At 41.7% G+C, this 18,158-nt stretch overlaps 2 protein-coding genes across 2 annotated transcripts in view; one reads left to right on the top strand and one right to left on the bottom strand.

Moving 5' to 3' along the window:
* Positions 1–18,158, top strand: part of PEPD (peptidase D) — a 365,025-nt gene that overhangs the window by 163,146 nt on the left and 183,721 nt on the right. The window lies entirely within an intron of this gene.
* CHST8 (carbohydrate sulfotransferase 8) overlaps positions 1–18,158 on the bottom strand; it is a 170,099-nt gene that overhangs the window by 140,286 nt on the left and 11,655 nt on the right. The gene's annotated exons all lie outside the window — the stretch shown is intronic.

Here is an 18,158-nt window from a genome sequence, read left to right as displayed (position 1 = left end):
GTCTTGTTCCACGTCTGCAACCCACTGAGCACTGCAGCTTTTGTAGCAATAAAAGGATGTCTAATTCTTCTCCTTTCTGCACACATTGGCAGAGGTATGGTTCACATTAGTGTGGCTGCTGAGCTTTGGATTTCATTGGCTACATCACTGCAATATCCCTTTTGGTGTTTAATTTTCCAAAGGTAGCACATTGCTAAATGGTTTTCTTGCTCTGTTGTACTCTGTGACTTCACTGAGGTTGCTTGGAGCAACGGCATGGTGTGCAGCCCTACAGCTCTGGGCCTGGAGTTCCCGGGGCTGTACGAGCTTATTGACCTACACGTTCAGTTTGATAGAGAAAAATCAAAATCCTTCTGTTCAGTATCTAAAGGGGGCTATAGATAAAAGAAGGGGACGGAATCTTTAGCACGGCCTGCTGGGACAGGACAAGGGGAAATGGTTTCAAAGTAAAAGAGGGAAGATTTTGCCTGGACATAGGGAAGTTTTTTACAGTAAGGGTGGTGAGGCACTGGAATAGGTTGCTCAGAGAGGTGTTGGATGCCCCATCTCTGGAAATGCTCAAGGTCAGGCTGGACCAGAATCTGAGCACCTAATGGAGCTGTAGGTGTCCCCCCTGTTCATTGCAGGGGAGTTGGACTAGATGGCCTTCCAACTTAAATGATGCCATGATTCTATGTTTTCAGGTCTAGGCTTTTGTTAAGCTTTCATTACAATTAGGTGGCAGCTGTTCATGGTTACAAACAGAAGATCATAGAAAATAGTGCTAGAGGTGCTGAGCATTACTGGTCTGCCTGCAGTGGAAGTTATCCCCAAGATAAACCAGGTCAGCTACGCTTAACCAGTGCTAAAAGATGCTTAGCAAATCTGTCCATAGAAATAGCCAACCATCAAAGCTCCATGGTCCCCCAGGACTTCTAAAAGAAATGACCATTTTTATAATAACTTCTGCTTTTATCACCCTGCAATTATCTCCTGATGAGGATACCCGGTGTGCCTCAGCCAGGAGCTGAGCAGACCTCTGGGCTGCCCGTAGCGCATCAGTGACAGCTCTGCCATTCAGAATAGGATGGCAGAGGGACAAAGTTTAACTCCTGGTTCCATCTCGCTCATTTTAATATAAAAGTCCATGCGTCCTGAAAGCAACCTGAAGTCTGGAGCCTGGCAGCTTCTTCAATCTTTCTCTTTCAAAAAAATTTCCTATAAAACCACAAGCCCATACGTTTACAAGCTGATTACAGTCCCCTACCCTCAACTCTGGTGCTGACAAAATCCTCTGAAGCTTAATTCTGATTATTTGCACTTCCTGAGCCATCCGCCAGTGCTCTGTGGTTTCGCTTCACGCGCTCTCAAGAAGCCTGTCACAGACACAGTGCTCTGCAGCAAAGCAGATGGAAACACTTCCATTTGCTGCTAGAGACTCCTTCACTTCAGTTCTTGAGAATTAACCTTGCCTAATCCATGGGAGCACATTTTACTGTGTGCCATCCCACCACTGAGAACCTGCCTAGCCCATGGTGTGTAAATATTTGTATTAAGCTATCCAAATTTAAAATCAAGACCTTAAAAATAAAATAGTTACTGACCTTTCAGCTCATATATAATTAAAACCAGTTCTAATGTTGTGCATATAAATAATAGATAGCTGTTTTCACAGATCAATGCCTTCTCCTGCTTTATAAGGAACATTTTTAAGTATAATTATTGCGCCTTTAAGTTTAATACAAAAATTTGATGTGTTAGCAACTATGGGTTGATCTCTCTACATTTTTCAATTGTAAATTGCACTTTAAAAATGCAAACAATTATTAATATTGATTTGGACTAAAACAATATTGAATTTCAGTATATTTCTGGCTCTTTTATGAATTACCGAGCACAGCCGGCGTGATTATGATGAAAGAGTATTTGCACGCTCAATTTCCTTTCAGCAAGAAACCTTGAGGAGTGCTAGTTGTGTTCAGGCTGATAATGATAAGCCCATACATTCAAGGAAAATAAGGCTACCTTAAAATCTCAACCGAAGCATAGTGAATGAATATTTCATCCTATACGTGCATTTCTTGCATCATGCTAGCTGAACTTTTGTTAGGGACAAATATTGAGAATGTAGTCAGGGTACAGCTCTGTGCCTGAGCCCTCTGTTTTGGCTGTGCATGGCATACAGTTATAAAATGATGTCAATCCATCACTGCAATTTCCTGTGACTAAGTAAAGAGATGAATATATTCCTATCCCCGAATGCCGTAATATGCCAATTTATTTAAGTGTCATTAAAAGCACTTTTATTCTGCAGCCGGAACAAACATTTCATAGCTCCACTGGCCGAGGTGCTGAGCTTCTGCTCAGATCCTGGCTGCAGTCTCAGGGCTGTTCTAATTGCGTACGGAGGGATCCCCATCTCAGGTGTCATAGCCGAGGTCAGTCCAGCACAGTGCCCTCACTGTGGGCATGGAGCAGTGGGTGGCAGCGCTCCTCTGAGTGCCTGGGTATGTGGGAAACAGAAAGCTGTGCCTCCAGGGAGAAGAGGTGTGTACTCAATCAGAACAAAATGTCAAAGTGAGATCTTTGCAGAAATGGATTTTCAGAAAAAATTAATTTATTGGGACCTTAAGTGGACTTTGTGTCATGCCTGGCTGCTCGACAGTGGATGTTGTGCAGAAAAGTGCTGATCTGCTGAGGGTTTCCAGGCACCCATTGGGCTCCGGTTCCCCCTTCCCAGCCTTTCCTTCTCCACACTGGGAGGTGTGGAGCTGGGGCTCAGCCTCAGCAGCTGCTTGTACAGCTTCTCAGTTCACCTTCTGCCAGAAGTGGAATTGAGCAGTGTGAGCTGGGCAGCAGCCGCAGGAGCCATCACTTTTAATTTCCCAGTGAAAAATATTTTTTTCCAAACTTTCTGTTTTCGCACAGAAAATTTCAGATCTGTGAAACTAGCTCTTTTTCTGGAATTCACTCCCACATAGACTGAAAATAACCCAAACTTGGGGACTTCCCAGTTGTGTTACAAAAGCTATAGTGTTCTGCTGGAGTCTCTGGATACAGCTGAGCTGCGCTGCTTCTGTTTCAAAGGGGCAGGTAGTCAAGCGAGTGCCTGTAGGGCTGTTCTGAGTGCTGCTGGGCCTTAATTCAATTGTCTGTAATGAATGATTAATGACATTAAGGCACTTAACCTTGAATAGGGTTGTAATTATCTTGATTATAAAATAAAATCCAGAAAGCGTTTATGGCCTTTGCTATATTTAGACCTTGTTATTCTGGATAGCATGATTCAAGAATTTTGAACACTTGAAATCAGTACAGCAGAGAAATGAAATGAAGCGTGATTTTTCTTTATGGTACCTGGCATAGGTGTTCTCCAGAATGATTTCACCCTTCCATGAGTAGAGTAGTGGGTATGTAACAGCAAATGCCTATGTTCCTTCATTTCACAGGTAATCTTGTTTCACAGTTTTATGCTCAGATTCCCATAAAATTATAGTCACCTCTCTCTGCTATTGCACATTGTAATAGTGCTGGAGCTTTGATTAGAACCAGTCAATTTTCTTTGCCAAAATGGCTTTTTAGCAAAACAGTATCTTACAGAAAACCTTGTCTCTGGTCATAATCTTGTGATAAAAAAGATGTGTTCCTTGAAAAAGCTTTCTGTGTCCCACATTGCCAATACTAATACTGTGGATATCACTATAATTTTATAACATATACTTGTTGCATGACTTATAGGGTATCGATACAAAATCCTCTTAGGGATTCCAGTTTGCAGGACAAAAAAATAACCAGATCCGTATCAGTTTTATGTGGTAAACACAAGTCCCAGTGCCCCTCAGCAGAAAGAAGTCCAGGTTTTAAGAAGGAAGTTGTTCCCGTTAATTTCTCCTCAGATTAATCCTGGGCCTGCCCAGTCACTACATACTCTTTAGCTAGATGGATTTTGGATATGCAACAGAGTCTGTACCTTCCAATCTTAACAACCGTGGCTCACAGCAAATTCTGCGTGGCCTGATAAGAGGCATAATGCAATGGCTACAGAGGATCCCCTGCGGGGTGTCTTCACTGAACAGGAAGAAAGAAGCCTGCTAGTTGTCAGGTGAGGGGGACTACTGCACTATAAGGACGTACTGCTACTAGCTGTACGTTCTGCTTTTGCTCTGCTGTATTTCTCAAGAAATTCCTTTCAACGTCTTGATTTTAGGTAAGGGATTTTAATATTCTCTATTCTCACTGCTTCGTGTCACCTGTGGGACATCTCCTGACATCCTAAGGTCATATCAAAATTCTTACTCAAGTTCAGCAAAAGCAATGTCTGGCTCCTTAGCACATTTCTCTCCAGACCAGTGCCTCTGCTCATCCTAGCAAGAGGGAAATATCCACAGCCTGCATCTACCTGTTAGTGATTACTGTATGCTCTGCTACCTCATCAGATGGCAACTCATGGTTTACAGTGTGACTCCAATAAAAAAAAAAACACCATGGGATCTGAGGAAAAAAATATTTTTGGAGTCAAATTGGTCTGCACATTATTTCTATTGCACTTGCTATTAGCAGTGCATGGGCTGATTGCTAGTAGTAAGCTGTGGTTAGAGCTGAACTGTAGCTTTGCTGCTCTGGGTGTTGCATGTTGCTGTAAAAGTTCAATCTAACGAACTAGAGAAGCCATTAGAGGAACTCCTGTGGTTCCAGATAGCAACGTTTCAGCTCTGCAGCCCTCTTCAGGTCTAACAATGACTGGAGTTTATGTTCCTTCACCACAGTGAAAATTACAGCTTAGACCATATACTAACTTGCTGTGTGGACCACAGCATTAGATCTCCCAAATACCCAGGTATAACAGGAGTTAAGTGCACTACTTTAGACTTTATTCTGGATTTTCCCAGCTTCTAACGAGCCTACTCCATTATTTTTTTATTATTTATAATTTACTTTTATTTGGTTTTACAGATCAATTTTGCATCCCTTTTCAGGAGCTTCATGACTACTCTATGACATGTTGCGTTGCAACACATAGAGGATCTGAGACGCCTATAAGCCCCGAGCTCTGGTTTAAACATGCTTCCAGCACACACTGCATGAAGAAAACATAGCAGATTCTTAACTACATATGTATACTGTAGCTGCTCTAATATCATAATTGTGTGTAATTATTAGAGATCAGTAAGGCATAATGAACTGGTAGCACTAATTCACATTACTAGCCTGAGCACTAGCAGATGTAAACTGTGCATCTGATGGTTAAAGGATACAATGTATTTGTGTTTTAGAGACCTACTGAAACATTAAAAAAGCTATTTTGGCTTACTCTGTTAATGGAAATTTCTTTGCTGCCTCCATTTATCTTTTTTCTCCTTCTTGCTTCATCCTTTTTTTCTATTCTGCCAATGTATAATGAGCAACTTCCTGTTCAAGTGTTTTAATGTCAAAGACATTAAAGTGGTAACCCAGGGGAGCTGGGGGAAGATACAAACAGTAACCGTAAGCAGAGAACAGTGACTGAGGTGGAGGAATGCAAGTGTGCTATTTCCAAACTGTTCTGGATCTAAGAAAAGCAGCCTTATTGTCATAGACTTATTCATCTATTCAGGGATTCAGAAAAACCCACACTGAAGACCTGTCTGAGGTGGTGAAATGGCTGAGTCATGTCAGCACCATCACCTGATCCTCACTGCCACAGCTCTTCTAATTCAGTTACAAGAGATGGTAAAGTTGGACAAACAGATCCCTGCCTGCTAAATGGGGCTTGTATTATTTACTTGACCAAGACTAACATGGCAATTCCTATATGATCAACAGTATCTCTTCACTTCATGCTACATTATAAAACTGAAATAATTGTAGAAGAAATTCACAATACTGCAAATGAGATGCTGAAGCATATGGTGGCACAGAGTGTAAGCAGAGCACAATCTTCTTTGAGCAGGCGGGCTGTTGCTTGGGTGAGATGCCTTAGAGTAACTAGTGACTGCATCTTGCAGAATTAGCAACTGTTTTTCTCCTACCTTGTGCTGCTAACTGTGGATCTGTTGCCCTTCAAAATGTTATGACTAATGTATAAAGGGCTGCTCCTCTCCAGACACTCAACTTTTCACTAGCTAGAGACTTAAAAAAAAAGAAAAGGAAAGAAAAAAAAAGCCATGAATCTGTCTTTGGCTGTCGGTCTCCAGGCATGTAACCTTTACTGTATATGCCATGCTGGCATTCATTGTCTCGTCTGCACCGTGTTTATCAGCTTCACTTCCTTGCTGTGTGCACTGCAGTCTCATAGATCCTTCTCTATTTACTCTTTACCCTCCTCCTCCATAACTACAGAACTAAATGGGAACAGAATCTCTTGGTGAAACAACCCAAAAGGGTCTAGGCAATATTTTCAGCTGAATTTCTCTCCTTGGACCTTTATATGTCATTGGTGTATCTTTCGAGACGTCTCTGGGGTTTTGAAACTAATTTTCCATCATCATTAGTGAAAAACTTTATGCTTCCTTTCATTAATGTCTGGTACAGGAAGGAGAAGAACTGCTGTATATGCACACTCTTTTTAACTTGATGCCATATGCAAATAATTAAACGAGGCACGGAAGCAATGGTTAAAAATTCTGCAAAACTTCCTCATTAAACTAAGCAATTATCTGCAAGAAAAGAGAGATCTGAACTCTCTCCCTCCACATCCATGATAAAATCTCCACATCTTGCAGATGCTTCATTTTTGCCCAGGAGGAGAAGAATCACATTTAATTGCAGTGAGAAGTGAGGACAACACGGTGGGTGCATAGATGGTGACATTCAGTTGGTGTCCATCAGTGAGTGGCTGTGACTTGGCACGTGATCTGTTTCGATACTATATGCAAGGTCAAGCTCCATGCAAAACTGGTGGAAATGTTAATTGAGTTCCCGTGATGTCACATGCTGCAGAAAAAAAAAAAAATGATTCATGGAACTGTAGGGCCACGACTGGCTCATTAGTACAGCCCAAGCAGTTCATACTTCAGCCGTCTCATCCTGCCTGCTGCATTACCTTGGCATAATGTCTGAGCTGGGCTGTGAAGTGAACGGCGGAAACTGATTCAGCTGAGAATTAGTCTGTCAAAAAAGAATGCACTGAAAGAAAGTCATATTCGTGGAGATAAATGTATTTTCAATGCACTAAATCAGAGTAAACCCCTTTGTGTTCCAGTCCTGCACTATAGTTTATCTATTTAGTCATCTGCGCAGTCCTTGTCACTTCAATAGCTGAGTCTTCCACAACCTGTAGCTGTGAAAGCAGGGTTGTTCCCGTTTTACAAATAAGAAGCAGAGGTAGAGAAAGAACTTGTCTGGAGAAGTGGGAAATCAGGAGACAAAAGGAGGCTGGGTTTGGATTTTCCACAGCTCAGGTTAGTATTCCAACTATCGGATCATCCTTCCTTCTCTTAGTTACGGAAGAATAAAGTAAAATGTTTATTTTTTATAGAAGAGGAAATTCAATATGCAAATCTAAAAACGGGAGTAGAATTTGTTAAGCTTACAGGCTGAAGTTGTGTAAACCTGCCAAGAACTTCAGTTAAGCAACTGTTTTGCACTAGATAGGATGTAGGTTAGTGGTTTCAGCAAATACACAGATAATTAACTGAAAATTCCTTTGTTCTAGTTGACAGCATAAAAGCAATGCAAAGAAAGGAAAAAGTCACTTGGGAGCAGTGCAGCATCTTTCAGGGTTTCCAGTGAGATACACACAGGCTTATATTTGTGAGGTTTTCTAGTGCTAATGAAGAGGTGTCAGACTGGGAGCACCGAAACCTGGCGAGTTTGCTGAAAAAGCTCAATACGAAAGGAGTAGCTCAGATCTCCTCCTGCCCCAGTGAGGTGTTGTAAAGGGAAGACCACATCCATTTAGTCTTTTTTTCCCTTCCATCAGTGGTACAGCAGACGGCTGCGGACAGGGAGGTGGGCAGAGAGCAGGTTCTGAGGTACTGCCAGGCTATGCCACAGAAAGCAGTTTGCCTGTTAGCAAGGGAATCAGGGCACAGTAGAACACTTCTATCACTTCTGTCTAGCCTGCACCTCACTGCTGCCCTCGTGGTGTATACATGCAGGTCTCAGTGTGCACAGAGAGCATCTGTTCAGTGAGGACTGTAAGATAAGGGAGTTCAGGCTCCTCTTTTCCTCCTCCAGCAGATGATAACAGATTAGCAAGACACCCTGTTCATTTACACTTATTACAGCAGTGGTTAGTGAGATGTGAATTAGTGCACCTCCCAGAAAACAGAAAGTATCTAAACTCAGTTTCTCCCTCTGCTGCATCACATTGCTTTACTAGTGAAACTATTATTAATTTTGGTTAGCTTTCCTAATGGCAAAGTCAGAAGTATTATTTATATAACAAAAAGAAGTTTGATAACCAAACAAGCAGTGAGCAAGTTCACCAGCCAGGTCTGTGGGGTGCTCAGCAACTTTCTTAGATTAGTTCCCAGTAGGTGTTGTATGAAGAGGAAGGTTAGCACTGCAGGATAAATGCAGTTCTGAAGTTTCTGGAAGGAGCTGGGAGGTAGATGTAAAGTGTGTTAAACAGGGAACAACAATCAGAACACCACCACTGGCGAAAGAACTTGCTGAGGTGTCTGTTGCTGCAGCCTTGTTTGCCAAATAAGTTGTCTGTAAACTCTGTCATCATTAAAATTCTCCGCGGTGATAACAGCACTTTCCCTGGAACATTTTGTTGAAGCTGGCAAATGGAATTATCTACTATGACTGCTCTTTTGGGCAGTGTACGCCTTCAACAACAGTCCTAAATAAACCTGTGATATACAGTACATGGAACACCTATTTGTATAAATATCTCTGCAGAGGAATGCTAGAGGTAGGAAGAATAAATTACAAGCCAGAAAATGGCATTTTGAAATGTACTCTAACCCTGTTTGCTCACCATCTCTCTCTGCACTGCTTCCCATCAGCTCAGCTCCAGCCTGTAGAAAGGCAAAGGTCACAGCTTTTATTTACATAACACAAAGTTTCTAAATAACAAGCATTAAAGAAGTAAACCTTTGCAGGCGGAAAAAAAGAGGTGTGAACAAGAAATAATAATTTAGCCTCTGTGACCAGACAGGTATCTACACTAGGAAATAATATGCCATTTTCACAGAAATACATAAGCACTGTCACCGACGTATGCCAGAAACACCAGTCTCCCTGTTGAGGAAATGATATCTTATTTCAGTGGAGGGACACCAAATTACTCTCTGTTTCATTCTGAGTGCTCAGCATTTGGCACCTCACCATGCTCAGGACAACTGTGTTTCTGCTTAGGCTACAACTGCTCCTCTGAAATCTGAAACAACTGCCATGAATTTCTGTGTAATCCCAGATATGGAGTACTTCTTACTCTAATCCTCAATTACTTTGGCATACAAATGTCCAGAGCTGAATTTAGTGCTTGGAAAAGAAATGTTCAGCACTGGCGCTTTGCGCACCTCTGTCAGTTTACAGCCTTGCCAGGCAGCAGAGTTCAGGCCATCTAGAAAGGACCAGAAAGCTTCACTACTCCCCACTGCTGTAATTCAAGAGTCTGCTCCACTTTGCAGCAAGTATAGGACCAGAGAGCAGGTGTTCCTCTCCTTCTTCCCCTCAGCTCCAATCATCTCTTTCTAGCACTGCTCATTTTGGTCAGTTTTCCGAAGAAAGAACCTGGTCAGGCAAAAGCCCCTATAAAGTGGGATAGTGCTGGTCCAGGTGTGTTGTTACAGAGCAGCTAACAAATATAACAGGTCTTAGCCAGAAGAAACAGTTGCATTATATTGTCCAAAGGAGATTCATAACTGCAATCCAGTATAGAAGCTGCAGTGCTGCTACACCGAGTCAGCCGATAAAACTTGTTATGCTATGCTCTTGTATCTTTAATGCAGAGCAGGTATGATAAATCCAGTCAGGTGTAATGGAGCTTGTATCATTTTCTACCCATTTGGAAGACGACTTTTGTCACCCTTGCGATATAACTCCAGTGCAGCTGTTACGACTGCCACACACACACCTGGCAGGGGAAAATTTTTTTTAGGTATCAGCTATGGTGAAGGATGATTGGGAAGAAATACGAAATTCATTTTCAGGATCACTTTCTATGCACAGCAAATGAGAGGTACAAATGGATGCTCTCATTTTTCACAATATCCTGCAATCCCGTGTGGCCCAGGCCTCATTACAGTGTCAATGCAACAGTCTGTTGGTGTTCATTACACCAGAACTCGAGCTAGGAATTCCTGAAGGCCTCAAGGAAAACACATTTGGTTTGTCATGCTCAAGAGAAACTTAGCAAAAATCCCAAGTGTGGGGGAAAAAAAAAGAGGGATAAGAACTTTTTTTTGACTTTCAATGAGCCATGTCTGCACATACACGTTTTCTGTGGTATCACATTTTAGAAGGGCTTTTGAAACTGATGAGACATGGCCAATCCCCATGGTTTCCTAGCAATGTGGCAGAACTCTGCTCCTCTTTCATAATTCAGCACTATGGAAATAACACTTGCATTATACACACCCCATTAAATTACCCTTCCCAAAGGCAGTGCCCCCAACCTGCTCCTATGGGTACCAGGATGCTAAAAATGCTGTCTGTGGGAGAACAGGTGAAGCAGATTCTGGTCCATGCAGTCCTTAGAAGTCCCAGCTGGAATCTATCACTATTATCGAGAACATTCAAAGTCTGTAATGAGGGTAGTGCTGCTTTCTTGTCTGTGATGTAGCAAGTGTCTCTTGTTTATTTCTAAGGCCCTAATGTAGAGACAGCAGCCCAGGGACCAGGAAGGAGATATAGCTGGGACCAGTGAGACATGCTGCAAAAGGGCCAGCTCATCTGGAGAAGGGGGGAAGTGCAAGGAGGGGCTGCTGGACAGAGGATGCAGGAGCATTAGGAGAAGAGGCAGCTAAGGACAGGCAATATGAATAGCAAAAGCATGAAAGAAGGCTGAGGTAGTAAAATGGTAGTAAAATACAAATAGCAAAAGCATGAAAGAAGGCTGAGGTAGTAAAATGGATGCTGAGCCCTTAGTTGAGGGATAGCTCCTAGATAGTAAAGCCAGTGAGAGCAGAAACAAAGGGATATGTGGGACTCCTGCAACAGAAGAGGCTCCAGTGGTGTGATGACAAACGGAGAGAAAGCTGTGGATTTTGTATCCTCACTGTGTTCTGCTCAGGTAAATCATACTTTTTCCTCTCCATTGCATGTAGTGAGTGATATGGCAGTCTTTGCTCCCTGTCTGTACAGCTCCCGAGAGCTCTGTATTGCCAGAATTGCTGTACGATGTTTCTAAGGTGCCTGCCTTCCTGTGGTGAATGTGATCTCTGCTAGCAGGCGCACTGCCCTCTTTGGTTCAGAAATGTTTTGCAATCTTTGGGGTCAGTAGGTGCAACATTTGTGTACGATTATCTGCTAAAACAATATACCCAAGGAATAATCAATAGCGTAGACCCAGCATGTCACTCCTCACACGGGAAACTCTTGGATCCTGCCCAGTGTTTGTAAAGCACGTGCAAATTAATGAATGTATTCATTATTAATAAGACATAATCATGTGAAAGCCTTTTAAATAAATACTTCAAAGAGTGCTAAGCCTGCTACTAGAATGAAGTCTAGGGGTTTTCAGCTGCAAAATACAGTAGAAAACTATGGCTGAAAGGATCAGATGTTTAAAATTGATGGTTTCAGATTGGTGAGCACCAATATAACTCCCATACCTACAAACAACACGTAGACTGGCTTTCAGTAGCACAACTACTATAACTATAAATATAACTGTATAACTATAACTGTAACTATATAAGTAACCTTGTTTTCGATCAGCAAGGCTTATTCTATTTATTAGATCTACAAGTGTAAAGCCCATAGACCATTTTAGTTATCAGCTGTTTCCAAATGAATATCCCAAGCATTTCTAATCACAGCCATCTGATTTCCATTATTTTGACTTCCTTCCTCTTTGGCTGGATCAATAATGTCTGATGTAATAATTTATTAACATATACTGGGGAAATTATTGATTCTACCTGTGCATGTTAGATGGAAGAAAAATATGTCAAGCTCTCCCTATAGTCCAAATGCCCTTCTACATTTAAATTAAGCTGTATCTGTATGAAGGATATTAGCACGGTGTGTAAAACAAATGGCTGTAGCTGAAATGGATGTTTTACTTGCCCCAGTTCCCTTAGTATGTTTATGGCACCCATCACCACAATATCTGTTTCTCATACTCTAATTGCTTTGTGAAATCTCTCGCTCCCCCTCTGCCTCCCACCCCTGTGCATCACACAGCAAACTGCAGTGCAGCCCGGTGCTTTTCATCTTGCCTCGTGGGGAGGCTGAACTTGAGGCCCAGTGGCGATTTTATTTAGTTGAGAGATGTGCTATATACATAGAAAGCTCTCACATAAACCCTGGATGTTCACAGAATGATCAAAAGCTTGTGTGTCTAATGTGGTATGGGGCAGGATTACTGTTAGGCCATGATCATGTTTTGAGGTTTGAGATTCACTGGTGAAAACGGTATTTGAAAGTAGACAAATGGGCATGTTACAACGTGTTATGTAGTCTAAGGGTACCATACCTGAGAACAATGTATCACAATCAATTTGCAAAAATCAAAGACATGGAAATCTGGCTAATTTTGTTTCTTAACAGCTCCATACTAATAGTACCTTGGGGGAAGGAAAGTCAAATTACAAAAAGAAGTGCTGAGTCATTAAGTGGAACTAACTCGCCCTCCTCCAACTGTAACTTGTCATCAAATTACTTACCATGCATATATATGTTGTAATAGCTAACTGTAGTTCCTTTTCCATATCCTATTGTTTCAGGAGGAGATGAATCGACTTAAAAATTGCAAATGTTTTTCCCCTTAGATGCAAGAGCATAAATCACTAGTAATACTGAGCTCTCTGCCTCATATTGATTCTTTCGTGAACTAAGCCAGATGGGTTCAGATATGAGCATGATCTAATATTCCCCTTAGCTTGATTTATAGATTTCTTTGTGCATTACCTGACCATAAATGAGTCTTGCATTATTTCTTGTGTGCCTGTCAAATTAAAGAAAAATATTCTTGTTGACCTTTAAACCTGGGAGGGAAAAAAAAGAGTCAGAGACGTTTTACTGCATGTATTACAGTGATCTTAGCGCTTACATGCCAATTAAGGGCGTGTGATTATGAAAGAGGTCTAGTAATTTGTGTTGTGTGTAATGATTTCATTTTCCTGTAAAGCACGCAATAGATATACAGACTGTGGCATAAGCTACATTGCAAATAATCCTGGAAGAGAGAAAAAGAGGAGAACAATTTGGCACAAGTCATTCCTTAATTTACAAAAATGAGCACTGATTGCAAAAACCGAAATGTTTTTCTGGAAGAAAATCTTTCTTTAAAATGCAGGCACAGCAAGGAGAAATGCAGAATGACTGCCACATGAGGTGTTAATACCATTAAGGGCAATGAGCATCATGAGCCTGCTGACCCCAGAGACCTCTTCTGTCAACAAAATGAGTTTAATATGTATGAAAAATATCAAGCAGTGTATCATAAACCTATTGTTAGGGCCCAACTCTGTGCTTGGGACTTGCAACCAAAATCAGGTGGGAGGCACGAAGTTTTGTCTGAGCAAAATGCTCATGCATAAACTGCAGGGACGGATTACGAAACAACCCAGGACCTCCTCTCCCCGTTCTCAAGAATGTTTCCATAGCCTAATGACCTACTGTCCCCTCAGGATTTATTTGTAATTAATGCTCAGAGGTATCAAATGCAGGCATTAAAAAGTATAGATTCAATTTTTGCTATTCTTTGATTTTTGACCAGATGAAGCAAAGCACATATGCTCTGAAACTGCTTAGTAGATCAGATCTCTGTCACGTTTCTTTGCAGGTTGTATCTCTATTCCATCTCTGATAGAAGATGACATTTTCAGCAAGAGCAAAATTTTAGCTTCTGTCTTCTAAGAAAGATAGTTGTTGTATTTTTTTAATCTTTCCATGGTCTGTGGGCATGCAGCAAATCCTGGCTGGTAGCCCTGGCCTGGGCTCTTTTAGGAACAGGCAGGCAGACCGATTTGTGTTCTCAGCTCTGTATCCAGAAACACCTCCACATGTCCATATAACTAGAAGAATCCCTTATTAGTTTTTCTCTAGCTTGGATATGTTCAGACTAGCCAACCCTTTCCTACAACTGAAAAACAGGGGTTTGAGAACATTTAAGCTCTTGATAAGGTCACTGAGCTGTTGAGTACCCATTACTTAGACTGCAGTCTTTGTTACTGTGTATTCAAATGGCTCTATTTCAGCAAGAAAGCTGCTTTCTTCCTGTTGGCCAAAGGCTAAAGCATATCCAGTGTTTTATGCCTGTCCAGGGATGCACCCAAACAGGATATCCGTTTTGGGTACCAACGTATTCATGAGAAAGGCCGCAAGTACAGATTTCCTTTGGTTTGAACACTGTATCTTAATTTGAGTGGCTGACCAAATTTGTTCCGTTATTGTTACCATTATTATAGTAAGCTTCTAGTTCCTGGCAATGGGGTTCTGTGGTGCTCAAGACACTTTTGTTATATATGAGACTTGAAGCGATAGTCTTTGCCCTGAGGAGCTCACAATAAACATAAGCAGACAGAGAGAGAAAGGACATGATTCAGCATCAGATGTAATTTGCTGTATGAAGCTGATTCAATTGTATTCAAAAGATTTATTTTACAGATGAAGAAACTTAGGCACAATGAAATTAAATGACGTGCAGAAAATACCACAGAAGTCTGTGGAAAAGTAGGACCTAAAACTCTGATTGCCCGTAGCTCCCAGGACAGTCCTCTCCTCTGAAGCAGTGGGAACTATTTATGCCTTATGTGAACACAACTACACATGCAGTACATCCTAATCTGGAGAAATTATACAGCCCTACATAGTTATGCTACCCAGCAGATTTTTTATTCCTCTACTGTGCATCAGTCTGGCACTATCTCTTCTCTCTTCTGTGAGTAGTTTTACTGAGATGCTCGTTTGACTTCTAGTACGAATGGTGCTTTGAGGAGAGATGTTTGCTGCATAAAGAAATAGAAAAGATACCTCATTTCCCTATTCTGGTCAGTATATTTATATGAAAAGTATTGTGGCAATAAATCAAAATGCAGTGATTGCCATTCCCCTTCCTGTGGTGATTTATAATTGTGGATTTACATCTGGCTAAAAGACACCGTTCAGACTGCCTCACTTGCATGGTAATAACAGCAAGCTCTCTATTTCCTTCTAGTATGGCAATGGAGGCTGAGAGCCCCTTCATTTTAAACAACTCAATGAACATATAATATGAGAGTTAAAGCCTTTTGGAGAATACAAAATTAATAAAGTACGATCAAGGAAACCCTAAATCATGATGACAACGTGATCCAGCGTCTGCTAGAGACACTCCCTGACTGCAGTGGGGTTTAAGTGAAGCATTTATCTACACAGTAAACAAAAAAGAGGAATACAAAAGAGAAAAGAGGCAGGGAAATATTCAACAATTTCTTAATAGAATTGAGAGGCTAACAGCAGAGGAAAACTATTTGCCTTCTGGTACTATGGACTTTTACTTCACAGAAGAAAAGATAAGATGCTGTAGGATCGTGACACCTTGTTCCCTTTAACAGCATTTCTGTCTGAGCAGTATAAACACCCACGAGTCACCTTCACATTTATAAACTATAACTGTAATGATCTTCAGTCCCTTTTGTTAAAACTTCTCAGAAGCTGTTGTTTTCCTTCAGTTGCCCAGAAAAAGCAGCTCCACAAGGCTGGCAGCTTGCTGTCTGTGAGGGCTGGACTTGTACTCTTGTCCGAGAAGCAAAACAACAGATTGACCTGTAAGACCTTTACTATATAATGAATAGGATCTTAATAATAGGCTGTTCAGAGAAGGAGTTTTCGGCTGGCATTGGGAGTTCAGCTAACGACCTTTCCTGAGATCTGCAGAGAGCAGCCTGTGAACGTGCTTGAGGCAGCCCTTGGGTTGGAAGGGAAATCCTGCAACCCATGCATTTCCCCAAAGCTCTCCTTATTTTAACATACAGAGCCATATGGACAGGTCACAGGTGTTAGGGATTCATTCTGGACACAAATGTCTGACAAAGTCTCAAGATAAGGAACGAAAGACAAAACTACCCCGAGTTCACACAGGTACTCAACACCTCAGCCAAGCAAGCCAAGCAGCTTTGCAGGCCCTGACATCCTTCAGGAAAACACGCTGTGCTCCATAGATCAGCTGTGCACAGAAGATAAATACCACTATTTTGCTGGGTACACCAGCCTGCCCCTTACAGGGCTGTGTGGAGATGAACTAAGCTGGGCTCTTTGGTATATCTGTCACTACAGTCAAAGCACTGAATCCCTCTCCTTGTCCTGTGCTTTATTCCATAATAGAAACATAGACAGTGGTGACAGAGAAAATCACTCAGGTCATCTGGTTTATCCCTTGCCTTGAGATTGCTTCTTGCATTTGTTGTCTTTATAGATAGTACCTCACCCAAAATTACCACCTGACCTAAAGTCTGACAGAGAAATAGAATATTACTAAGACAAACCATGCTGGGAAACCTGGTTTATTGTTTGTGTAGCAGCAGACAATGAGATCATGGCTCGGTTTGCAAGATGAAGGGAAAGGACTGTAAACCTTTCTCCTTCCCAGGGGAGATTCTGAGGGAAGGAACAGGAGGAAATAGTGCTGTGCATCTCTGAGCTGTACTTTCCTAAGGGAGCAGTAATCTCGGAAAGCTGCTGGGAATCACTGGGAAAGGAATAAATAAATACTGCAGTGGTCTCAGCTGGATCCTGAGGGGCTCTTCTCCCCTAGTCCAGGGGATTCTCTGGGGGGGAAAGGGGAAAGGGCTTTACTTTCCTAACCTTTTCCCCTATAGGACTCAGGAAAGAAGTCATGCTACCATATCGATCTCTTTTCTCCCAGAAGGGCAGGGAGAAGAGAAAGAGGCAGTTTTGTTCCATGAGGCTCTGTGCAGCAGCTGGAGGACACAGTTGCTCCTTAGCACCAGCCACTGCAAGACTTTGCTTTGCAATGTCAGCAGTGGTTTTTCAGGGCCTCCTGTACACTCATAGACCACGGGTAACCATTTACTTTTCAGCAGGTGTTTGCTTTCACAACATTGAAGAAGACTAGAACAAGACCTAGGGCAGTGAAAAGAAAAAGCAAGGCTGCAGGGTGACGTGGAATTCATGTTCCTTGTGCAAGAAGGGCCTGGGCTGGCCAGTCATTTAAACACTAACTTCAGAAAACAGTGATATTTACGGCCAAATAGTGTGGAGATAAGAGGTTCTTGTTCTTAGGGATGGACAGGAAACACTGCTTTCTGAACGACTTGACTTTACTGATGTTTCCTCTCAGGATTTACCTTCCCTCTCTGAGCGCTGTCAGCATCCAGACACTAAAGCAGAGGCATTTTGGTGCACTGTTGTATTTAGAACAGCCACAGAAAATTAAGATCCAAATCAAATCCAAGGTAACGTGTGATTGCACAGCAAACTTTCGTGGCTGGAAATGCTCAGTGCCACGCTCAGCCCCTGACAGAGCTCTCACAGCGCTGTGAGCGATGAGCTCCTGTTCAGGAGCTAACAAATTTGTGTGGATCAATGATTATTAAAAAGCAAATGTCATTAAAGAGGGCAGTTTAGTGCAGTATCATCCAGGAGCTGTCAATGTCTCTGCTGGGAAAATTAAAATAATGTCATCTTACAATGCATATTTCAAACATTTTGAATTTAATAATTAATGAAAAGCAGAAGCAGCACTAAATTTCTGGAGTGCATTTTGGTCTCTATTAAAAACACGGGTTCTCTGAGAGGCAGATTATAGCTTCTTGTCATTCGTACTTAACCTTGTGGTCATCCGTACTTAACCCTGCTGCAAAATTTTGGTAAATGAAACTTTTTTTAAGCAAGAATGGCCAACTGACCGTTGTACACATCACTGTGCACTTTAAAAAAAGAAAAGTAACTGTTTGATACTTTTTAAAAGAAAGTCTTTTTATCTGGAATGACTTTTAGTTTTGAAGACATTAGCTGCAGGGAAACACTCGCTTGTCTTTGGGGCACCCCTGAAGCAATTATTTCCCCTACTAGTTTAGGTGCCATCACTGAACATAAAAATTAATTATTCAGCTAGGTTGATTCTGGCATGAATG

The sequence above is a fragment of the Gallus gallus genome, chromosome 11 (assembly GCF_016699485.2).
Source record: "Gallus gallus isolate bGalGal1 chromosome 11, bGalGal1.mat.broiler.GRCg7b, whole genome shotgun sequence".
Lineage (NCBI taxonomy): Eukaryota > Metazoa > Chordata > Aves > Galliformes > Phasianidae > Gallus > Gallus gallus.
Note: the sequence above shows the minus strand (reverse complement) of the source record. Positions and strands in the feature narration are given on the sequence as shown.